The sequence below is a fragment of the Canis lupus genome, chromosome 11, assembly GCF_048164855.1.
Source record: "Canis lupus baileyi chromosome 11, mCanLup2.hap1, whole genome shotgun sequence".
NCBI lineage: Eukaryota > Metazoa > Chordata > Mammalia > Carnivora > Canidae > Canis > Canis lupus.
In genome coordinates, this window is record NC_132848.1 from 66,950,692 (window position 1) to 66,975,761 (window position 25,070).

The 25,070-nt window shown below is 38.5% G+C and overlaps 1 protein-coding gene and 2 long non-coding RNA genes across 6 annotated transcripts in view; 1 reads left to right on the top strand and 2 right to left on the bottom strand.

Moving 5' to 3' along the window:
* LOC140600365 (uncharacterized) lies at positions 1–24,486 on the bottom strand. The gene is made up of 4 exons (XR_012003625.1): positions 24,260–24,486; positions 12,009–12,054; positions 8,155–8,256; positions 1–317 (listed from the first exon to the last, which is right to left on the bottom strand). It is a non-coding gene; the product is annotated as an uncharacterized lncRNA (long non-coding RNA).
* Positions 4,486–25,070, top strand: part of AFTPH (aftiphilin) — a 66,869-nt gene continuing 46,284 nt past the window's right edge. For 2 of the 4 annotated variants that reach the window (XR_012003624.1, XM_072768612.1), the window contains exon 1: positions 4,488–4,751. The gene's annotated coding sequence lies outside the window, so the exon portion shown is untranslated. Of the gene's footprint in view, positions 4,752–9,998; positions 10,124–25,070 lie in introns of all 4 variants that reach the window. The other 2 variants (XM_072768615.1, XM_072768618.1) reach the window with 2 other exon arrangements.
* LOC140600362 (uncharacterized) lies at positions 15,453–19,249 on the bottom strand. The gene is made up of 2 exons (XR_012003623.1): positions 18,999–19,249; positions 15,453–18,910 (listed from the first exon to the last, which is right to left on the bottom strand). It is a non-coding gene; the product is annotated as an uncharacterized lncRNA (long non-coding RNA).

A 25,070-nucleotide genomic window follows, 5' to 3' on the forward strand; every position in this document is an offset into this window, starting at 1 on the left:
CTTTCACTTTGGGGAGGGACACACAAAAATAATGCACGCAGGTTGGGTGAGACAAAACAGTCTAAGACAGGATTCCAACAGGACTAAAGGTGTGGATAGAAGTGACAGTGAGCCCCTTGGGGGTTGCTGTCTGCTTCTGAGCCCTTAGCTTTGGGCTGACTCGATTACCTGAGAGGAGAGACATTCATCTTGATGGTATTAATGAGGGGAGGCAAAGATCCCGGCTGGAGTCTGAGAATAAAAGGAGAGTAAGGTCCCGGCATAGCCCCTGCTCAGGTCTCTCTTGCCTTGTTCTGGAAGATGTCTGGTCTGATTTCCTATTAGGAAAAGCACCACAGCAACATTTTACTTACAGGGGTCTACAGACCTATAAGAATTTAGGGTCTGGCATACTTAATATGGACCCAGAGGCCAGAGCCTCTGAATTATTGTCTCTGTCAGCTGTAACATGCCAGTGGAGGCCCAAAATGCTAGTAGAAAGCTCTGAGAAAACCAGTGGGGCAGTTTGGCTCCTGGAGTGATTTTTAAGTTTGGGGGAGCAGTAGTAGTAGCAGACACTTGGGGGACCTACAGGCTCTACAGGGACTGTGCGAGAATCAGGAGAGAAATATACTTAAAAGCGTTTTTGAACAGTTGAACAAATCTTAGATATTAACATTAGCATAATACACCAGGAACTCTCTCTAGGATGCTGTTCGCAATTTGTCGCTTTAAATTAACTGGCTCTGGAAAAGCTGTTTTTTAACTTGAAAAAATGAATACAGAACATGTCAGAGAATTATATAACACACACCCTGTACCCTCCACCTAGAATTAAATATAAATGGCTTGAACAAAGCATCAAGTTGTACGTCTTAACTAAATACAACTTTTACTTGTCAGTTGTATCTCAACAAAGCTAGAAAAAGAAGAAAAAATGCAAATGGCTTGCCACATTTACTTCAGATTTTTTTTTTTTTAAGATATAAGACATTGCAATTACAGGTAAAAATCCACTTTGGTGCTTTCTGACCCATTCCATACTGGCCTCTAATGAATTTTGTGTATCTTATTCTGGTCCATATTTTTGTACTTTATTATACAAAATTTATATCCATTAATTACTGGTTTATTTTTTAAAACTCACATACACTATAAAATTCATATCACATTTTACCCATTCTGAAACCTCATTCACTTTTGTTTTTATAATCATTGATACCTACAGGTCTAGTTTATTTAAGTGCTGAAAAGCAATCCATCTATGAATATATTATAATTTATTTGTCCACTAAAAAGTATTACTTAGCCAGAAAGCATTTACTGGGTTATAAAATGAAATCCTAGGAAAACGTGTAGATGAAAAGAACCTTGGAAGTCATCTGGGCAGGGTTTCTGAAGCTGTGGTTCATAGACCCTCTTCCATGAATGAGCTCTAGGAGGTCTAAGAAATTTGAATGTCTGTGGGATGAGCATTTCCCGCAGAAAGGGTCAAAGCTTTGACCATATACTCAAAGAGATACATGCGCTAGTTACTTGTCCTAAAGGAGTTGAGGACCTGTGATCTAGTTTTCACTCTCTCATTTGACATAGAAGAAGACTGAAGTCCAGAGAGGTTAAGTAATTTATACAAAATCATAGTGCCATAGATCCTGTTCATGAACCCAGGTCTATGTTATTCTTCTTCCAGAATATCAGATTGCTAGGGCTTTATGTTTGTTGATTTCTTATATAAATGAGTTAACTTCCTTTCAACTTTTAGTCTAAAAAGCATAATTCCATCTTTTTTTTCTTTTAATGATTATCCACTGCTGGTAAGGAAGTGGTAAAATTGGTACATTCCTATATTACTGGTAGTATTGTAAACTGGCATAGTCTTTTGGAAAATAATATGAGATGATAAAGTGCCAATAAAACATTAATATCTTTTTGGCTCAATCATTTTTATATTGAGAAAAAAGTCCTACAATTGGACAAAGCCCCATGCACAAAACGTTCATCAGAGTATTATTTGCAATGGTGGAAAATATCTACTAATAGGATAACGGATAAATCACGGTATGTCCACTCCATTGAATACCATGGAGATCATTAAGGTCTTACAAAATGTTAAGCAATAGAGGGAAATGCTTACAACAAAATATTAAGTGGAAAGTTAGCTTTATTTAGTTATGATTACAACTTTGTAAACAATCTACACAAAACACTAGAAGTACATACAACACGTGATAAACTGTCATTTACTTTTTCTTTTCTTTCTTTTTTTTTAAGATGTATTTATTTATTCGTGATAGTACTTTTTCTTTTCTTGATGCAAATTCTTGGGTAATGAAGTTCTGGTCATAATTTTTAGAAAGTAAACCAAAACAATATCATCATTAGATCCAAATGCAGTAATTTTGTTTTTCCCCAAATGCGATGAATTTTAGTAATTATGTTTCCTACAGACTCATCGTCTTAAAAAACATTGAGAAACAAAGGCTGTCCTTTTGTACTAGACTTTAGTAGGCTTTGGAATGCTGCTGGGAACCCTGTGTAAGATTACCCATTACCAGCTGGTTGATTGCACTCACAAGTCATCTGACCAAATAGCTACCCAATCGCCTTATTCAGAGTTGGACACTGATTTCTAAATTGTTGTCCTCAAGTGGATAGAATTGGCTCCTACCATTTATCTCATTAAAAAAAAAAAAATCACTTTGGAATCGTATGTTATGTGTGGATCAGGGACCTACTTTTTCCAAAATCAGGGTTTTCTTTTTTAACGTTCTGATGTTTGAGTCCACTATTTCAATGCAAACATTTTCTTGGTGTAGGGTCTGCCTTAAGGATTTTACATGTTCTTCTCATTCCGAGATTTCCGTGTAGCAGAGCTCTCGAATTAGGACAAGCACGTGTTCATCTAAAATTAATTCATTCCCAGTCTCCACAACAAACACACAAATACTTTTCTTTCTTTCCTTCTCGGTCAATAAACATTTATGGTGACATATATGTGCATTATTTATTTTTTTCCAAGCCTGCACGTGAGCTACACCAGCAGGGGGCGAAATACAATAGGAATTTGACAAGCCATACAGATTTTTTTTTTTTCTTTAGTGACTGAGCAATAACCAAAAATCCAGCAGGACCACAAAGCAGTCGGTGCTCCCACTGAAAGTGATGCAGTCTCCGTGTTTCTTACAGCGATTTGAGTTGTAAAAAGACCAATGCGGGTCTGTTGTAGCGCTCCAATTAATTTGTCTAGAACATTGCAGAGGCGGGATTAAACCGTGATGAACTGCTTTTGTCCTTATCTTTCCCCTGATTTGTATAATTCCTCCACTCAAGGGGGAGGGAGGCGGGGGGGGGGGGGTGGACACTTCTCCGTGGCTGAGGGGGTGTTTTCCATCCTTGCTTCTTTGCGCAGCTCTGGAGCTTGGCTGTCTTGGGACTATTTTAAATTTTTCAAATTGCCGGTGCGGGTTTGCCCAAAAGTGAGGAAAATGAGCGCCCGGCAAGCAAGCGGGGCTCCCGATTTGCAGGCTGGATACCCCGGTCGCCTCGTCCTGGACGATGAACAATGATCCTTGAAGCCTTGGAGTCTCTTTTTTTTTGCAGTAGTCAGTGTTCGAACAGATATTTGTGATAAAACCGAGGGGGAAAGGTCACAAAAACGCCAATGATCAGCTGCTGGAGGCTGACGGCAGCAAAAAAAAATCCATGATGAACCAGGGGAGCGCACACGTCGACCTGACACCTTCGGCTTCCTTGGAGGGTCTCCATCTGTTAGCAAAATTCCCGATTTAAAAAAAAAAAAAAAAAAAAAAAAATTTTTTTTTTTTTTTTGGAACATATTAGCTACTGGTCTCAAAAGCCCATTTGTCCGTCTTCGGCGGGGGCTCTCCCTCTGCTTTATAACAATCTCTCTGTTAAGGTAGCAAAACTAGCAGCTTCCTCTTCTGGGAGTTTAAATTAAAAATGAGGAACATTGGACTGAATTTAAAAAAAAAAAAAAAAGTCGATTTACGGGGCGGGGGGGGGGGGAGGGCAAGCTGATAAGGGCTCTCCGTGGTGGAGAAGTTATGGTGCAGGCGTTAACAAAATCTTGGCAACTGTTGTTTGCAGAGCGGGACACTTGGCTCGGTCCTGCCCGCGCCGCCGCCGCCCGGCTGGGGAGCACCCGGCTGGGGAGCACCCGGCGGGGGAGCACCCGGCCCGGCGCGCAGCTCCCGCGGCAGGCGGGCTGCGGAAAGACGTCCTTCCCCGCAACGCCTCGCGAGGAAGTAGAGGAGAAGGGCAGCTTGCCCACACCCAAAATGGCGGCCGGCACGCCACGCGACCGCGCCTGCGCAGGGGTAAGCGCTCTGTGACACTAATTCCCCCTGGAGTGTCCTCCCCCGCCCCCCCCAGCAGCCCCCGCCCCCCTGCACCCACCAGCGCCCGGCCCCGACCTAGCCACCTGCGCCCGGAAGTGACGTGTCGGCGGCAGCGGTTCCCCCGCTGCATGATGGGAGAGTGTGTGGAGTGGGCGGGGGGTCTCGGCGGAGGAGGAGGTGGAGGCGGCGGCGGCGGCGGCGGCGGAAGAGGGCGGAGGGTAATGGGATGGGGGTCCCGCGGCAGCGCTGAAACTCCGGGTGGGCGTCCATGGCGCTGCTTCGCTGACGGGGCTGGGAGCAGCCTGCCTTCCGCTCTCTCCAGCTCCGCGTCGGGCTAGCCGGTCCTTCCCCGGGGAGCCAGTTACTCCCCGGGCCCCTGAGCCATGCCCATCGCGGCCGCCCCGGGCGAGCCAGGTAAGCGCCTCCGCTCCGCGTCCCCGGCCGCGCGGGGGCCCCAGGGGGCGGGCGCCGGGCCCGGCCCACCGGCGGGACCGTCGCCCGGGCCGGGAGGACCTGCCTGCCGCGGAGCCTGGGACTGCGGGGCCGGGGACGGTGCCGGCTCTGCGGGCCTGCGGGCTCCGGACTGGGGCTCTGCCCTCTTCCGCGGCGGGTGCGGGGACGCCCGCGGCGGCCGCCAAGCGCACAGGCTCGCTCCCCGCCATCCCGGGCACCGGCCGGGGCAGCGTGAGCCCTTCCCACGTCCGCGGCCGCCGCCGGCTCGCCCTGCCCCTCCGCTTCCACCTGCCCGCAGCTCCGGCCGGCCGCTCCCTCCCTCCCTCCCGAGAAGTTTGGGGCTTTGCTCCGGTTTCCTCTTTTTTTTTTTTTTTCCCCTCCCCCTTCCTCGTGACAGGTGTAAACACTGCCTGCTTCTCCCAGGCCCGAGGCCGGCTGCGACCGGAGTGTGGCTGCTTCCGAGGGTCTCTGAAGCAAGCGGGTTTTGAGACCTCCCAACAGGCAGAGCTCATGCATCCCTTCCCGAAAGGGACCTTTTCTGCCCCTTTCTTGCACTTCTCGAGAAATATTCCGTGTCTGCTCCCCAGATTGCGTTCGCAAAGTTGGACCATTATTCTTCACGCGCCCGGTCTGGCAGGTGCAATGTCTTGCTCGGGCAGAGGACAGGAGTATAGGGTGAACGGTCCGAGGGTCTTTTCTCCCATTAAGAAAGTACCGAGTGGCTAGTTTTTTTTTGTTGTTGTTGTTGTTGTTGTTTTGTTTTGTTTTGTTTTGTTTTTTTCTCCTAGAGGTTAATGCAAGTTTTAGCTCGGTTTCCCACCGAGCCTTCTCTTTGGGGGCCGAGGAAGGGACTAACTCACACTTGTAAGTGTTTCATTGGGGGCATCAGAAGGGGGACAAGTGAGACAAAAGCAGTGGTTCCGGTTCCAAAGTTCTCACTTTAGGGGAAGAAAAGTAAAACTTTGCTTTTGAGCTTTGATCTTCCCTCTTCACTGGCTTTCACGGAGGGCTTTCTCCTCCTCCCAACTGGGGTTTTGTTTTTGTTTTTGTTTTTGTTTTGAGGGTGGGAGAGGGACACAGTTTGACCCCTGGTGTTACATTTAATTGTTATTCTCAGGTAGCCTTTGAGACATTGAAATGTAAGCCAGACTCCAGGGGAAACAAATGTTTCAACACTATTCCGTTGATCTAATTTGCAGTTTATCTACATTTGATATACTTTGCCGGCTTAAATTGTTGGCTTTCGTAGTAGTCATTCTTAACTCTTTGCAGAAGTATCTGTGTCTGTACAGAGTACCTATGGCAGCCTTGTGCATTTTGTCCATGAAGATATTGCAGATGGATTTAAAGATCTCGTATAAAAATATTCAGCCCAGTAAATGACACCTAGTAAATTCTCATTAGATCGAATTCCTTTATATATCAGTTAGATATATTAATTGACCTTCAAAGCATAGGTATATTTTAAAACCTTTAAAAAGCTCTTGTAAGAAATTCACTAGAATTCCCATAATATGTAGGGCATCTGTTTTTTCTGTTTTCTGATTTTTGACCTAGAGACTATTATGAAAATAATTCTGTATCAAATGTCTCCCTTATTGGATACTGAGTCCATAATTGCATTGATAAATTTTGCAGAATCCAGTTGTCTTTATCAAAATTTTGTGATCTAGATGAATCCTCTTATGAAACATCATTTAAAATTGTAATTTGTTTTACTTGCAGTTAGTTAAAAGTTACTCCAGAAAACAAATGAAATTTGAGTACCAAAGGTTTCATTTTTGTGTGAGATCCAAAGTGCTTCCCTTAACAGTCTAAAAAAAGTCTTTGAATAGCTTCTCATTGAGGAATTACCCCTTCTCTCCTAACCCTACTTCCCAAAACTCATGAAAGGAGGCCATTAAGTATTTAGGTATTTTTAAACTGTCATAAATCATTTAAATCGAATGTTTATATTGTAATTAACCTACAATTCCAAAGTTAAAAAATAAGTATTTTATTCTCTCTTAGCACTTTCAGTTCCTCTTTAACTAGGCTAGTGAACCTTTCCAGCCTGACTTAATAAGTATTTATAATTTTTACACAATTTGTAAAATGTCTGGCATTATATGGGATATGTGTGTGTGTGTGTATATATATATATGTATGTATGTGTATATATCTATATATGTCTCTCAATTCAATAATTAGTCTTTTCTCAGAGTGTGTGTTTGTAATACAATCACAGGTCCTTTTGCAACTTTATGATAATTGCTAGCACTAATTAATATACACTACTTACTATGAGTGTGAGATACTTATCTAAGCGATTTATATAGAGTATATTAATTCATTTAATCCTCATAACAACCCTATAAACTCGTAGGTGGTATTATCCCCATTTTTCAGTGAAGAAACTGAGGTACAGATGTTAAGCAACTTGCCCAGGGTGAAACAGCTGGTAACAGAACCAGAATATAGTATAGTTTTGCTTATCGTATTTATGTAGTTTTAATACAGTTTTTAAAACATGCAAAACTATACAATATATTTTCTGGGAATCTTGGAATAGGTAGCAAAAGTATAAAAACATTCATGGGAATGATAAGTACCAAATGAGAATAAAAGTTACCGTTGAAGAACTGAAGAAGAATAAAGGATCTAGGAAGGGCCTTTGTTTTTGAACCATAGCTTTGCTGTTTTAAAAATAAATCTGTAGCAGATTTAGTAAAAGGGTACTTGATCATTCATTAATTTTTTTTCTAAACGTGTGTGCTTAAAATCATAATAAAATAAAAGATCGGGTTTATCATTTTAAAAATAAAGTATCACTTGTCTTTCAGCATTGTATATTTTAGAACAGGGAAGTAGCTAAGTAGCTAAGTGTTATTTTGTATTGACTTCCTTTTAAAATATATGAAGTTCCTCTGCAGTAACCTCCCTTGCCTGCCTGGCTCTCCTATTACTCCTGCCAACCATCTCCAAAGCTCTGTATCACACTCTTAGTTTCTATTTCTGGCCTTAACCTGGGGATAAGGCTTATAGGTCTGGATTAGACCTATTCCCTAGGAAAAGGAAAAAGTCAGAAACTGTACACTGGGGAGGAAGCAGAGAGGTGGGGAGTCTGTGTTCATTAGTTTGGGGGAAATGAAAGAAGAAGGCAAGTAGATTTAATACTCCCTCCTTTCTTCCTCAATCACCACCATCCCTGTTTCAAATACTAACTTAAGTAAACCTTGCAGAGATAAATTGCTAGTAAATTAAAGGTTGTCTGTATGCTCAAAGCTTAATTTATAAGCACTGTTTTGGTGAATAGTTCTCAGAGGAAAATATAGTAGTGAATTAGAATAAATTCACTGTAGGTTCTATTTATGTAAATACTTACAATATGCTGTAAGCCATTTCAGCTAAATATCTAACACCGTGGTAGTCTCTTCCTTTGCTTCTTACTGCAATACGCGAGGCTTTATTCTAGATGCTGGGGATACTGAAATGAACAAAAAAGAAAAAAAATAGCCCTCATTGAGCTTTTCTTGTATTTGTGTGTGTGTATAGGGAAAAGAAAAAATAAAATATAGAGATGGCATATGATGTGAAGTGTCACAGAGAACAGTCCATTTGGAGGGATACCGGAGTACAGACTTTTTGTCTGAGACAGGAGTGGGAGGTGGTTGTTGTTGGGGTTTGCTGTTGTATGTTGGATGGAGTCAGAGAAAGCTTAAGACCTGAAGTTGGTGAGGAGAATATGAGCGAGAGCGGTAGGAGCAGAAGTATGCCTGGAATATGCAAAGCATTGCAAGGGGAAGAGTAGTATATGTGATCACAGAGTTAGAGGGTGAGAGGGCAGTGTGCAGGGCTTTGTAGAAATTCTAATGACTTTGGCTTTTTTACTGTGTGAAATGGGAGGCCATTGCAGGACTTTTGAGTAGAGATGTGACATAATCTATGTTTTAAAAGGATCCGGCTGGGGAAGAAAAAAAGGATCTGGCTGGCTGCTGTACGAAAAATAGACTATAGGAGTGCAGGAGTGGAAGCAGGAAGATTCCATTAAGAGGTGGTTACAGAGATATGGACAGTTTCTTGAATTGGAACCTCTAGTAATTTCCCCATCGCTAAATTCAAAAGATTTCCCTTCTGAAAATTCAAGGCCCTCATAGCCTACTTTTTGAGCATACTGCCTACTTCCTTCATATATCCCGCATTCTAACCAAACTCTATTAATGTGACTTACTGTTCTTTGACACTTGCCCCATACTTTATTTTTAGTGTCTGCTGTTACTTGTATCAGTTAAAAGCCTTTTCATTTCAAATTCTATCTCCATGAAGCTTTTTCTCATTTTTGCCATTCTTCCTCTTTCCAATCAAGTAAGGTCTTTCTTTTTCTTAGAATCCTTATAACTGCATTTTACTTCATTTGATGTTTATATTCTGGTTTGTGTTAATTACTTTTATTTTTCTCTTATGTGTTGTTCCCCTTAAATAATCGTAGTTTACTTTAAGATTGTGACTCCTTTTACTCCTTTCTGCCTCTTATAGAACCTAGCACAGTTTTGTATGTAGTAGATGCTCAGAAATAGTGGGTATATATACCTTAAATTTTAAAAGTAGTCTTTTATTACAGGAGCATTGTAGAAAATTGGCAAGCAAAAAAAATTAAAAAAAAAAAAACAAGAGGAAAAGAAAATCACATTCCTGCTGCTCAGAAACCCCCCCGTTAACAGTTTTGTAGATTGTTTTGTGTTAATCAACTAATCTCCTCTTACCATTTTAGAAAATTTTCATCTAAACTAATATTCAGGGCTTTATTCAAATTCTTCCCCAGGTAACCCAGAAATATCCCTTTATAGCTGATTTGCCCAAATCAGCATCCACTGCACGTTGTATTTTATTTTTCTGGTTATTAAAATTATGAAAGGATAATGTGTTTTTTAGAGAATATTTGGAAAATGTGGAAAAGTGTAAAGAAAACTGGTATGTCCCTTGATGGCAGGGACCCATCTGTTTTAATGCCTAGCAGAGTAGCACTTAATAAATACATGTTAAAAGGAATAATATGTGTTAAAAGGAATATTAGTCATCACACTACAAAGAGATAACTAAAATTTTGGATTGCATTCCATTGTTTCCCCCTGTGGGTATGAGTGTCATATACACATGTACGTATGAATCATGTTGTATCTTGGTCAACAAGTTTGTGATCTTTGACTTTGTTTTTGGTTCTTTCTGTAGGACTGAGTCTTAGATGCGGCGTTACTAAAAGAAAGGGAAAGCCGGTTGCTTTCCAAGCGGTTCTAATAAAATCACTTACCTACAAGGAGTGTTTGAGAGTACCTGTCTTCCTTTAATCTCCTCAGGTGATGAGTAAAAATGCAGTTTTTAAACTGTTTACCTGAATTTTTATTTTGTATTTAGGCTTTTCAGCAGTATGGAATATTTGCATAATTTAAACATTTTTTGAAAAGTTTAAATACGAGATGTGTCCTTATTTGATATGCAGTTAAAATTGCTTAATGCTGTGTTGTTTTAAAAATAACTGATTATGTTAGTAAGCTATTTAAGTACAGGAAATACAGTATTATTTTCTGGAACTATGTTGTGCAGTACAATAACTTCTAGCACATGTGGAACTTTTAACAAAGCTAGTCCAAAGTAGATGTGTTCTACATGTAAAAAACACACCGACACTAATGTTAAGATACATGTTTTAGGTTGGTTACATGTTAAAATAATATTTTAGATGCTTTGGGTTAAGCAAAATATAATTTCATCTGCTTTTTAAATTGATTGTTAGAAAAGTTAAAATTGTATATGTGGCTCATAGCGTATTTCAGTTGGACTGTCGTGCTCTAGAGCCTGACACTGACTTGTTTTTACGTATGGAAAAGAAACGTAAGATTAACTTCACTCTTCTGAAAAGCAGTAAGTTTTTAAAAACCAACTTCTTACATTTCGATATGTCAGTATATTTTTCATAGGATATACAGTTTGCAGTCATCTTTCAAATTATAAGTGTCTGATTATAGACTATAACTTACTGCAGGTCTTATGCTGTCAAAGAAATATATACAGGAAGACTTGGAGAAGGGTGTTAGGAATTTATCTGAGAAATTGATCCCTCATCTAAGAATTGAAGAACATGTAGGAATGTTTTAGGCATTGGGACTGCAGGTACAAAGGCCCTGTGGCACAAAAGAATGCATGCTTTCAGTAAATGAAAGAGGGCCTAGTTTAGAGTATTGGAAACAATAGAGGAAGGGAAGAGGAGGAGGTGACTGAAGAGATGGTAATGGCTTATATAGACTTTATTAAAGATTTTTTTTTTTAAATCTTTAGGGCAGCCCCGGTGGCGCAGCAGTTTAGCGCCGCCTGCAGCCTGGGGTGTGATCCTGGAGACCCGGGATCGAGTCCCACGTCGGGCTCCCTGCATGGAGCCTGCTTCTCCCTCTGCCTGTGTCTCTGCCTCTCTCTCTCTCTCTCTGAATAAATAAATAAATAAATCTTAAAAAAAAAAATCTTTATCACAAGCAGGGAATCAGTGTGATCAGATTGACTTTTTAAAAGATTACTTAGGTTGTGCATGATTGCTTACCAGTCAGGAAGAGGCTGTTTAAGTGATAATGGCAGCTTAGACTGGAACAAGTCACAGAAGGTGAAAGGAAGTACAGATATTCTAGAATTGAGGGATTTATGAGATACAAATCATTCTTTAGAAGATAGGGGAAGGTGAGGAGCTTTGTCAAGGGTGGTTCTTATGTTTCTGATTTAGTAACTAGGTGGGTGGAGGGGCCATTCCCTGAGTTAGAGCACCCTGGAAAAGGACTAGATTTGAGGAAGAAAAGCTTTGAGTTTTCTTCCTGTTAAGCTCAGTTTGAGTTGAAGAATTCAAGTGCAGAGAACTAGTAGAGAGTTGGCCTGGCAGGTCTGGAGCTCTGGTTTGAGAGCAGGGTTGTAGGAATAAATCTGGGAGTCCTAGAACGTGGTAATTAAAGCCTTAGGTGGATGAGATTGTTTAGGGGGGACGTTGAATAAGAAGAGAGCCTGCACGAAACCTGGAAGAACCTACACTACTAATTTGGATATGTTTCATACCTAACAAGAAAATGTAAATTTGTTTTGAGACCTACTTGTAAAGTGAAAGTAAAGAGTAAATTAGATCAAGTAAGTTAAATATTTCTGTTTGAAGTGTGTAATCGAGCAAATAATCTAACACAATGCTTATTTGATTATTTGGAAACATACCTTTTTCCTGCATCAGAAAACAAGCTGGGCTTCCCTTCTGAACACGCTGAAAAAAATTATGAATAACTATTGGTTCTTTTTGTTAACATTACCAGAACTAAGGAAAAATTATGTAATTCTCTCCATAAATACTGTAATTGTCTCCATAAATTTTGAAACTCACTTTTAATTTTTTTTAACAAAACAACTTAAAAAAATTATTGGATAATTCTGCAATATGATAAAATGTATATGCCTCAAACCAAAAATCATTATTTTAATTTAGGGGGAATAGTAATGCCCGCTGTCACCATTACTAGTAGATTTGGTATTGGAGGCATTAACCAGCACAGTCAATAAGGAAAAAGACATAAGAATTGGAAAGGAAATGATCAGACTACTCCAGTTTGCTTATGATGTGATGGTATACTTTACAAGTAATAGGAGCTTTCAATTTTATAAGTAGCACTTAGCAGTTAGAAAATAGAAGAGGAGACCCCATTTTACATGAGCAGCAAAAAAAAAAAAAAAAAAACCTAACAAGTTTAACAACAAATGTAAAAATCCTACATTGCTAACATTGGATTTTTCTGTTGCATTAAATAACAATTTTGTGTTTAGATAACAGAGGATATCATTCCTAGTTCACATCTTCTTATTCTTTAAATGTTAATTTTAAATGATACTTTCCAAAGCAAGACTTCTAGGAGTAGGATCTTTAATATTTGCATATTTCTTAATGAGACCAAAGAAATAAAATGAATACTGTTTCTGCCTCACGCACCCTCCCAGGTGGGTATTTTTTTTTGTTGTTTTCTTCTTAGTCATTGCTTATGTTTTGTAGTATTTTCTATTTTGCTATAGTTAATCATCTCTCATCTCAATTGTTCATTATTTGGATGCAGAAATGTTGACCTGGAGTATTTTCAGGTAAAACACTTCTGCTATAGTGACACTCAGAATCTGAAGCATTGATTTATTTTCTTAAAACTTTTTTTTTAGTAGCTATTTATAAAATTAATGAACCTACATTAAGAAATAAATTAACTCTTTTTGCACCAAATTTTTTTTTAAGATTTTATTTATTTATTCATGAGAGACACAGAGAGAGAGGGACAGAGACACAGACCAAGGAGAAGCAGGCTCCATCCAGGAAGCCCAATGTGTGGGACTCGATCCCGGGACTCCAGGATCACGCCCTGGGCTGAAGGCAGGTGCCAAACCGCTGAGCCACCCAGGGATGCCCTGAATATTTTTAATAGTATCTTTGCTTCTTAAAAAAAAAAATCATACCAAGAGTTTCAGGTATAACATTCATATTTTCTCTTCCCAAAACCCAAACTGGAATGTTTGAATATTCATTACTTTTTTTTAAAAAAATATTCATTACTTTTTACCTATAGTTAAGTCCTCATTACTTCATCCTCCTTTCGTATTTCAGACTTATCCCTCTATATCATAACGAGCTAGCAGATGATAGCTTTCTGTCTCATTAGGTTTCAGAAGTTTACTTGCAACACAGTGCAAGCGTCACACCTAAATAGTACAGATTTTAATCAGATTATCAGTGACCTTGGTTTCTGGAAGTAGAGAAGAGTTTCTGTTGTTGCTGTTCACATTCATTTCTTAATATTCAATAGCAAGTGGAACCGATTAAATTTTTAAACATGGTTTTATTTTTACCAAGAATTCTATTAACATTTAAATTATGTACATAATTGTATCTGTTTCCAGGATTATTACAGTAATTCAAATTTGATCCTTTAAGGAAATTTTCCAAGTTTTATTTTTAAGAAAAGTATCAAAAATTTTGTTGTGAACTCTTTAAAAAATTTTTTTAAGATTTTATTTATTTGACAGAGAGCAAGCACAAGCAGGGGGAGTGGCAGGGAGAGGGAGAAGCAGGCTTCCCACTGAGCAGGGAATTCAACGTGGGCCCCATCCCAGGACTCTGGGATCATGACCTGAGCCAAAGGCAGGTGCTTAACCAACTGAGCCAACCGGGCACCCCTTTCTTTTATAAATCTTGAGTGTGAAATTTCTTTGTGATATTCTCAGGTAAATTTTAGAAATGTTTGTACAATCAGATCATTGTAAGTAAAGGAAAACATTTTATAAGAAAAATGACAATTTCATTGATTTATCTCCATCAGTGTGTTCAGCAGTGAAGTTTGCAGGCATTTATGTCAACCCCAAAGTTATAAAGTCCAGTAACATTCTTATCTTCTGGAAACTTAACTCAGTGTTTCTCCAGCTTTACTGACAATCAGCATCATCTTTGAAACTTTAAAAAAAAAAAATACAGATCTTCAGGTCCACCTGTTCTATTAAAAAGGAAAAACTTAATACAAAGCTAAGATTGAGTAACATTGGTTTATAGGCTACTAGAGAAAAACATGGAAACAAATTTGATTTACTCTGTCAAATGTAATAAAAGAGGTAGATATAAAGAAGGATTAATTGATTTAGAAAGGCAAACTAACATAATGAAAAGAACAGTGGTTGTAATGTTAAGGCCCTACTTTATGTACTTACACTTTGTGAGACCTTGAGCAGATTATTTGACCTCTCTGAGCATGTTTTTTTCCTCTACAAAAATAGATGGTTGAGATTAAGTTGGATCATGTATGAATAGTACCTAGCATAGTACCTATGACTTAATAACTTGATAAGTATTGGTGGATCTCACTTCACAGAAAACTTCATGCCTGGATAGGGTTTGAAAGTGTAGTAAGTGGGCTATCTGAATAGGTAACAATAGGAAGTTAGAAAAAATGATGTATGACAACCTAGAGGTAACAGAGCCAGTGGAGGAACCAGGGGTTAGTTTTGTCTGATTGGTACAAAGAGAGAGTATCTTAGTCATGTTGGATAAGATAGGTGTTTCAAATAGACTGTAGTAATCCCAGCCAGAAATAATGAGGCCCTGACATAAGCTATTGGTTGTGGGATGTTAAAATAAATACAGTAAGAAATATAAAAGACCTCATTTATGGTTGATTTAATTTGTGGGATGGGGGTGGGATGGGGGCAGAGGGAAAACAGGGCTAACCCTCAGATTTCTGGGCTTTGGATTTAGAATGTTATATGGGGGGGCACCTGGGTGGCTCAGTGGTTGAGTGTCCATCTTTTGTTCGCGTCTTGGTCCTGGAGTCTGCCTCTCTGTATGTCTCTCATGAATAAATAAAACAGGAAGGAAGGGAGGGAGGGAGTGAGGGAAAGAAAGAAAGAAAGAAAGAAAGAAAGAAAGAAAGAAAGAAAGAAAGAAAGAAAGAAAGAAAGAAAGAAAGAAAGAAAGAAAGAAAGAAAGAAAGAAGAAAGGGAGGGAGGGAGGGAAAAGAAAAAAAAGAAAGAAAAAAAAAGAAAAGAAAAGAAAGAAAAGAAAGAAAGAAAGAAAGAAAAAGAAAGAAAGAAAAAGAAAAGAGTTGTATAAGAACAAGTGGTTTCTGTTCTTTTTTTTTGGGGGGGGGGGGGTCCAGTTTCTGTTGTTTTGAGTAGAGGTTGATTGACTTCAGTTTTGGAATTGGAACATATGAAATATCTTAAGGACATCCAAGTGGAGATATTCAGAAAGGCATTTAGGTAGACAGATCTGGAGGTTAGAGAGCCTGTAAGTAGATAGTGGTTTTAGCATTCTGAACATATAAAAAGAAAAGGTGGTTGAGAACCCTCTGGGATAAGAATATGGGGAGACCAAGGCCTGAGGAACACTGAAATTTAAGAGACCAGCAGAAGAAGCAGATTCATTGAAGGAGAAAGGCTATGATAAGAGGAGAATCAAGAGAGACTGCCTTTCAGAAAATGCTTTTTTTTTTTTAACTTAAAAATGTGTTTTAGGGGCACCTGTGTGGCTCAGTCGGTTAAGCATCTGCCTTCACCTCAGGTCATGATCTTGGGGTCCTGGTATCCAGCACCTTGTTGAGCTCCCTGCTCAGCAGGGAGTCTGTTTCTCCCTCTCCCTATGCTGCTCCCCCTGTTCATATTCTCTCTCACTCGATCTCAAGTAAAAAAATCTTTATTAAAAGTGTTTTAGACACATTTCCCAATTAATATTGTAGCTTTATCTTTTTTTTAGTGGCCATAGTTTTTATTTACCCTATTCCTTATTTTCTTTTAATAATTAATTAATTTATTTATTTACTTACTTGACAGAGAGAGAGCACACAAAGATAGGAAGTGGCAGGCAGAGGGAGGAGCAGAAGATTCCCTGCCTAGCAGGGAGCCCTATGCCAGGCTGGATCCTGGGACCTTAGGATCATGACCTGAGCCAAAGACAGTCATTTAATTGACTGAGCGCCCCTACCCTATTTCTTATTGATAAATATTTCAGTTATTTTCAGTTAACTTTTTAAACAATGCAGGAATTAACATTTATGTGGAGTGATCTTTGGATGGTTGTATGATTGTTTCTATAGGATACATTCTTGTGGATGAAATTGTTTAGTCCAAAAACTGTGCATTAAAATTTTTTGTATATTGCAGAATTACCTGGAGTATGAACCAACATGTAGTCCCACCAATAGTATCTTTAATTTTATCCTTAAAGTGGCTTGCTTTGTAGATTGAGGGTAGTATGAATTTGAAAAAATGATAGTATTTGTTATTACTTTATGTAAAATTCTGTGAAGAGAAAAGGAACACTTTCACTTTATCAAATTACTTGGCTCATTCAAATAATGTAATTTAAGAATGCATTTTGTCCCTGTAAGCACCAGATCAAGGAGGAGTTCTTTGTTTTGAAAGAAGCTCTGTTCCCTCCTCTTATATGCTGGAAGCAGTAATTGGATTTAGAGGAAGTGGATCAGAAGGAAAGGGAGTGATAGTATTATTGTGAGGGAGATTAAACCTTGAACAAAATTGATGCATGCAAACAATTCTTGTTGTGGTAGACATACATTACTAATACAAATTCTGTGTTAAGATTTTGTACAGAGATATTTTGAGATTTTTTTCTTGTCGTAGCAAACTTTAAGCAATGACTACAAGACTGTAAAATGATTCCTATAAAAGTGATCATAGGAGAATTGATGTCTTAGAAAATACCCAGAATATGCAGGAGTTTTAAGTCGCCTTAAATTGTGCTACTTACGTACTTTAAAGGTGAAAAACTATGGACAAATTTCAAATTTTTTTAAAAAATTTTTATTTATTTATGATAGGCATCACACAGAGAGAGAGAGAGAGGCAGAGACATAGGCAGAGGGAGAAGCAGGCTCCATGCACCGGGAGCCCGACGTGGGATTCGATCCCGGGTCTCCAGGATCGCGCCCTGGGCCAAAGGCAGGCGCCAAACCACTGTGCCACCCAGGGATCCCCAAATTTCAAATTTTTTTATTGACATTATTCATAACATCTATATAGAAGGACCTGCGTTTCCCTAACCTCAGTGATACTAATAGTATTTAGGGGAAATTGACTTTTAGTTTTGTTCATTTTCTTTAAATTCTTCAGTGTCCTTTTTGTCTTTTTATTATTATTATTATTTTTTACTTTGGGTTATGACCTATTTCTGGTTTATAAAATTTAGGTTTATAAAATCAATTTAGGGGATCCTGACCAACTTTTAAGAAAAAGTGAAATAGAACTAAAAATATCAAGAGTACCCAGAGAGTAAGGGTAAGTACTAGTTGGTGAAATTCTGTTTGCCCTTTACCCTTTCTACCTCTCAGGGGAAAGTAAAACTTTAAACCAAGGAACAACACAATTAAAAGGTCAACCACCTAGAATTTGTTTGCTATGGGAATTCCTTCCATAATTTCCATGAAGGTTATCAGTACTGTGGGACCTACTTGTGGCATTACCTGGGTATATCACAACATACACTCTTGAGCACTGTTTTGGAATGTGTTTACGTTTGATTTTTCACATATACAAAGCTTTTGTTTTATAATCACCCCAAGAACGTCCTTATATGTTATTATTTGTGGATGATGTATGATTATCTTTAAGCCTGGTTCATTATCTGGTTTCCTTCTCCCATGTTTCTAGGTTATCTTTTTCTCAATTGATGGGTGGTCAGAGAAGAAATTAACAGATAGCATTTAGCAAAGATAATTTGTGAGGTAAATCTGCTGTTGCATAGGACATATTTAAAGGCCAAATTTGTGAGTTATAGATTATGTAGGACACTGCCTGCATCCCTTTTTCATTAGCTCAGGTGATTGAATTCTAACTGCATTTGGTTGCAGTTTTAGAACCTTTACTAGATGTTTTTTTCTCTAAAAGATGAGTTCTCCTGGTGGGATTTATAATATATAGAGTAGCAGTGTCAGGAAGGGTAGCTGCCAAAGGCCTGAACAATTTGAGTTACAGACTAGAGTGGGGTCTTTCGTTTTGAAAGTCCATAAAGTAGGTCTTGTGGTTTTGGTTTTTATTTTTTTCAGAATACCATGGGATCTTGAGGTTTAACTCATCATTCTTGACCAGAATTTAAATCTAAAGCTTTACAGCTAGAAATTTCTTTCAAAACATGTCAGCTATTCATGCTGGCTGATTGCAAATCTGTGGGAAATTTTACATGGAGTATTAAAGTTTCTGGGAACAGAGAACAAGAGCAGGGGAAATTAGTTGGGCCATCCAGAGTCATATCACGCTCTGGAGACACCAGCTGACACTTCCACTTATGGTGAGAAACTGCTTCAAATCAAAGCAGAAAGTCGTACTGGCTGGTCTGTTAAACACATACATGAACAAAAATTTGTCCTTTAGCTGTTTGGTTTTTTTCCCCCTAGTTTGCATATAAACACTACCCTGCTCAACATATTCTTTTTTTTCAGACAGGTGCAGCACAAATGATTGGACTTGCTTTCTTTTGCACATGTTACATCTCAGACCAGCCTCCCAGATCATATTTACTTACCTTGACTGAACTTCGATGTTTTCTAACTTACTTGGTGGAGCACCAGAGCGAGGGTTATAGAAATCTAGTGGGAGGTGGAGAAGGAGACAGTTCACAAGTGGTCAGTGGGGTAATGCCCCAGCAAGAACAGTAATAGGGTATTCAGTTCCTACCGTGCACCAGGCCCTGAGCTGCAGTGGTCAACAGCAGAGGCCTGTTCCGGCACAGTATTTCCAGTCTTTTGAGCTCAAGTAAAGTATCTCTTGCAAGTGTAGTTTCAGTGGAGTGGTAGGATGGAAGCCAGATTGTTCTGGGTTGAGGAGTGAGTGGGAGGCTAGGAAGTAGAGATAGCCAATAGAGCCCTTTGAAGAAGCTTGGTGGTGAGGAGGAGGAGAGCTAGAAGGGCACAGAAGGGAGGAGTTTGTTTTGTTTTGCTCTGATTTGTTTAAGGTTGGAAGACTCTGGAACATTTACAGGTTGGTGAGAAAGCATCAGTAGTAATGGAGAAATTCAAAGGGTCCCCTGAGCAAGCAATTGAGAAAGAGAACAGAAAGTCCAGAGGTTATCTGTAGACAATATGGTAGATATAAGCAAGATTTGAGTGAAAGGACTTGAAACTGAAGTAGTTCTGCTTTTAGATTCTGTTTTTGTCGTAAAGTTTCAGGGATGTTAAGGAGGAAATTAGAGTGGCTAATTTATTCTGTAACTGTGTAATAAGAGCAGAGAGTACTAGGGAAAAAAACTGTTTCCCAGGGCTAATGCATCCATTCTCACCACTGCTTCTGTTTTGTTGTCTTTGTTAGCAACAGTTATCCAATATCATTTATCCAATTTCAAGTTGAAGTACATTTTGGGGAATAAAAGCTAGTAATCTCTCAAATATGGTCAGTTGATATGATGAATTAAAGATAAAATAATTTCAAAAGTTTTTATTTATCTTGTTTAATTTTTACTGTGCAGCTAGAAAAACACAAAATGCCTTATGGATTTACATAAAAGAAAAGCTCTTAGGAATTTTTGAAAACTACCTTCTGTAAAATGATAACTTTTATTGCTACTTAGCAACATTCATTGAAGAGTGTGAGTTGCTGCTCATATTGTCATTTAGGTTATAGGTATGATATTTGTACTTTTGTGAATCATCGTTATTGACATCAAAATCAGGAAGATAGAAAATTTGGTTGTCACTTTTTGGCAATCTGGCCTTTTGAGGGTGATCAACTTAGTTATAAAGATATTTTGCTGCTTGTTTCTTTACATTTTTACCATTGTATACATTAATACTAAAAAGACATTCACCTCTTGGCATTTTTGTTGGTTATTAGCTTGTAAGCATCTTTTTTCCTCTTTCAAACTATCGTGAAAGTTTCAGAAACCTTTTTCTTAACTCAGAAAACTTTAAGGGATGATTCTTGTAATTCTAGTATTTGCTCTCAATTATTTCTGCAGTAAGATATTTTTCAAGTATTTTATTAGCTTGTGACTGATTCACCACTTAGTAGTTACACTACCATGAGGGATTATTTAACCTCTGTAAGCGTTTATCTGTAAAATGAAGATAATCCCTACCACATAGCATAGTATGAGGAGTAAATGAGATAATTCACAAATGCTTTTCATATAGTATCAGCACATAGTAAGTGTTTAATAAATGTTACCTTGATATTGGTGTGAGCAGAAGAAAGTGCTTGGACTCTACTGTTGGTTCAACAAATGTTTTAAATAATACTGTATGTAATGCAGTTGATGACATGTTGACATATTGATATAGCTGATGTCTATAATGTCTTGCGTTTTTGTTCTTAAGTCAGCAAGTTCAAATCATATCTCTTAAAAATATTTGTCTTTAGAATTATGGAAGTTTGATTAAAGAGCCTTGAAGTTTGCAGCCTATGTTGAAGGGAATCTTAGAAACAAATCACAACAACATAACGCTTCTCAATTTTTTACTAAAAAGCATCTATTTTTAGGGGCTTTCCTTGTTTTGTTAGCCACCATAGAGCTAATACAATATGCTGAGGAGAAATCACTCAAAAAGAGAAAATGAAAATTACCATTTTTGTAGATTTTCAATTTTAGAAGCATGAAAACTTTCGTGACATCATGCATGGTCCAGTTGTCTCTAGATGGTTTGGAAAACCAGAAAGTTAACTAAAATCCCTATCTTCATATCACTCAGAATAAGGGCTCTTTCTGAGACAAGATGACCTAAACTGAATGTAGGCTGGGCAGATTCATTGGCAGTATATTTTTATAGTATCTTAAAACTCCTGTGAAGATATTACAGTAAAGATTTGAATAATTTGAACTACTGCAATAGCAGGCAACATTTGTAATGCAAATCGATGTTGTTAATTGCTTGTGTAACATTTTCATTCATTTTTCTAAAGAAAATACACATTTTTTCCCATCACTCACCCAAATGATTTGACAAGTGACTCATTAAAAACCTCAGACATCATGATAAAAAGGTAGCAGGGTTCTTTTGCGTGTGATCCATTAACTAAACCTCGCTAGTGTGGTTTGTGCTACTTAGAGCTTGTAGCACAATTTACATGGTTGTTTGTCTTTTTTCTTTTTTCTTTTCTTACCACCATCCTTCTGCTTGTTTGTGTTCTCCTTTACTTACCCCCACCTCCATTCCAGTCCTATAAAAATAAGTTTGGAGTGAAAGGTTCTCAGTAAAGCTGGGGATTATATAATCTAGATATGCTTATCTGGCCTTCAGAGTTGATGTACACATTGATGCAGCTTGATCAGTGCCCTGTAAAACGTAGGAGTTTCTCTCTCTGGTGAGTTTTTAGCTTATCTGGAAGGTTCTCTCAGTGTTTGGGAAATTTCTAAAGGGCTGCTTAGAGACCCCACCACTACCACCAAATGTGAGCCCAGAGACCCTTAGGACAGTTAATACTTTGTGTGGATGATGGAGGATAGAGGGGTGATCACGAATTAACTCTATCCTAGAGGAGTATGTAAAATCCTTTGCATCCCAACTAGGTAGTTTTTTAGAAGCCTTTATTCTTGTGGTCTTTTCTCTAAATGGATAATATCTACAGCTGCTTTACTTCAAGTTGCTTGTGAGAACTCTGGGTTGTATTGTCCTCATCAAAACCTCCATCTTTTAATAAGCTACTACTAGTCCCTTGAGTTGGTTCAGAGGCTGTGGTCTCAGTCCTTCAACCTTGGGCATTGTTTCATATTTTCCAGGGGTGGGTTAGAGAGATTGGCAATAAAATCAATGTCTTGTATCTTTAGTGCAGCTAGGAATATTTTTCTTAAGTGACTTATTCTTTCAGTGACCTTTTAAAGTATATGCAGAGTCATGTGAATGTTTTTGGCAACTAAGCAAACATTGGCTTAGATTTTTGTTAAAGGTAGATTATGGTTTGAACCACAAACTTGGTGAAAGTTAAAAAGTAATGATAGTTGATAACTTGCTGAGGTACAGAATGTGCCAGGTACTGAAGGTCTGTTATCTGTAATCCTCACAACAGCATTGAAAGGGAGGAACTGCTAGCCCCTTTTTATAGATAGGACACCGAAGCTCAAGGAGGGCAAACTCACATAATTAGTAAATGAGGAAACTGGAATCTGAACCTAGGATCTCTTTGACTCCAAATCCAAGATCTTTCTCCTGTACCATGCTGCCTTTTGAGACAAACGCATATTACCTTAAATCCCAGAATTAGGAAAAGTATAAATAAGCAAAACTTTTTTTTGATAAATGGTATGCTTATTATTATGATCCCATATGCATTCACTTTAACGTAGTTGTTAAATGTGTTGATTTTCTGAGAAACACGTTTTGTTTTTTATTGTTACATACACAGAACAAATGTACGAGTCTTAGTACATTGTTCATATATGTAAAATATATATGTACCTGTGTAACTAGTATTCTCATCAAGAGATAATAACATTATTAGCACCCTGGGGCTCTTTTATGCCCCCTTCCAGTCAGTACTGTACCTGCTATAGGTACCCCTGTTCTGAATTATCCCCGTAGATTCGTTTTGCCTATTTTGAACTTCCCAGAAATGGAATCGCAATATGTGTTTTGCGTGTATATCTGGCTTCTTTCACACATCATGTCTGTGATAGTCATCCATGTTGCATGTAATAATAACTCATAATGTACTCCATTGTATGTGTATACCATGGTTCGTTTTAACCAGTCTGCTGATGGACACTTGGGTTATTTTTAATGAAGAATAAAGTTATCATGGGGGCGCCTGGGTGGCTCAGTTGGTTGGGCATCTGCCTTCATCTCAGGTCCTGATCTCAGGGTCCTGGGATTGAGCCCCGCACTGGACTCTCTGCTCTGCTTCTGCAGAGTCTGCTTCTCCCTCTGCCTCTGCCTGCTGCTTCCCCTGCCTGTGCACACATGCATACTCACTCTTTCTCTCTCTGTCAAATAGTCTTTAAAAAAAAAGTTATTATGAACAGTCCTGTACATGCCTTTCAATGCACACATGTACTCACTTCTGTGGAGTATAGACCTGGTACAGTTTTAGTAAGTACTGCCAAACAGTTTTCCAAATAAGTATACCAGTTTCCAGTTTACACTCCAGCCATTAAAATAAGAGAGTACCAGTTGTTCCATATTGTTGCCATTGGTAGCTGTGGTTAATATTGTTTTGTTCTAATTTTATCTGTTCTGGTGGGTGTATAATAGTGTCTTCTTGGGGCTTTCATGTGCATTTTTCCCTGACGACTTTTCAGATAGTTATTGGCTATTTGTGTAATCTCTTTTGTGATTTACCTGTTCAAAATATTTTGGTCATTTTTCTGTTGAGTTGTCTCACCTTGATTTGTAGGAATTCTTTATATATACTGGATATGAGTTCTTTTACAGTTACATGTAGCACAGAGTTCTTCTCCCAGTCAGTGGCTTGCCTTTTCACTCTCTCAATGTTGTTCTTTAGGTAACAGGAATTTTAAATCTTAATGAAGTCCAATTTACCATTTTCTCTTTTATGATTACTGCCTTCTGTGTCTTATTTAAAACACCTTGCCTTCCCTAAGGTCTCGAAAATAATCTAAGTTATCTTCTAGAAGGTTGATTATTTTTACCTTTCACATTTAGGCCTACAATCTGTCTGGAGCTGATTTTTGTATAAGGTACTAGGTAGAATCAAAGATTGAGTCCACCTGTATAGACATTCACTTAATCTAGCACCATTTGTTGAAAAAAAAAAAGGCTTGTCCTTTCCCCCTCCACACCGCAGTGGCATCTTTGTTATCACATGACATGTAGCTTTAAACAAGTCTTGATATCTGGTAATTTAAGTGCTTCAGCTTTGTTCCTTTAGGGAAACTATTTTTAAATTGCCAGATAGTCTTAAATGATAGTGAGCCCCATTCCTCCTCATTCCTCTGCGTTCCCAACCCTTCCTTTCCACTTGACCCCAGAGCTTTCAACTTATAGACCTACCAACTCTTCTTTTCCATGACCATTTCAGACTTGAGGCTAGAACTCCTTAAGCAGGTACAACTTCTTTTCTTATGAGAGATTAGTATTGAATCACTTTCATCCATTGTATGCCTTGTTACCCTGGCTGCTATTCTGGCACAGGACTCAGGGTTCCACAGCTGATTGCTACTAGGCTTCTGGATTCTTCCCCTGGTTCCTTTCTAGTGGACTCCTATAAAAGAATTACCAAACCCAAGATCCTTTGATTTTCATAGTCTGTAGCCCTGAAGGTCTTCTTTGGCTTGCATTTTTATTTTACTATTTTTCACTTATATTGTCCCCTAGTCTCTGTTCTAAGGGTGTGATTTCCCATGGACAGACTCTGAAGTGCAGGTAGTCTGCCAAATTCTCTATCTGCATGCTCTAACTTTAGGATACCCCATTTATTACCCATGAAAGCCTACTTTTTGTGTATAATATGGTTTGAATCTTTTCTAGATACCCTCATTACTTGTTTACTCCACTTTATGAGGTCTTGGAATAAGCAGGCATAAAACTGGGAAGTTGAACACACCCTTTTACACACACACGCACATGTGTGCATGTACTTGTTTTGATTATAAAGAAATTAGACAACTGATTAGAACTCCTTGTGGTATGAAGTAAGAGTCCATTAAGACAGCTGAAGAGACATTAAAGTTGCTGTGTGCCAGGCACAGTATTAAGGTAGCTCATCTATCTCTTATTCCGGTTAAGTAAGAATAGCTATTTAAAGTCCATATTTTCTGTTAAAAAAAAAAAAGAAGTAGATTTGTCTAAGTCAAACTTAGTA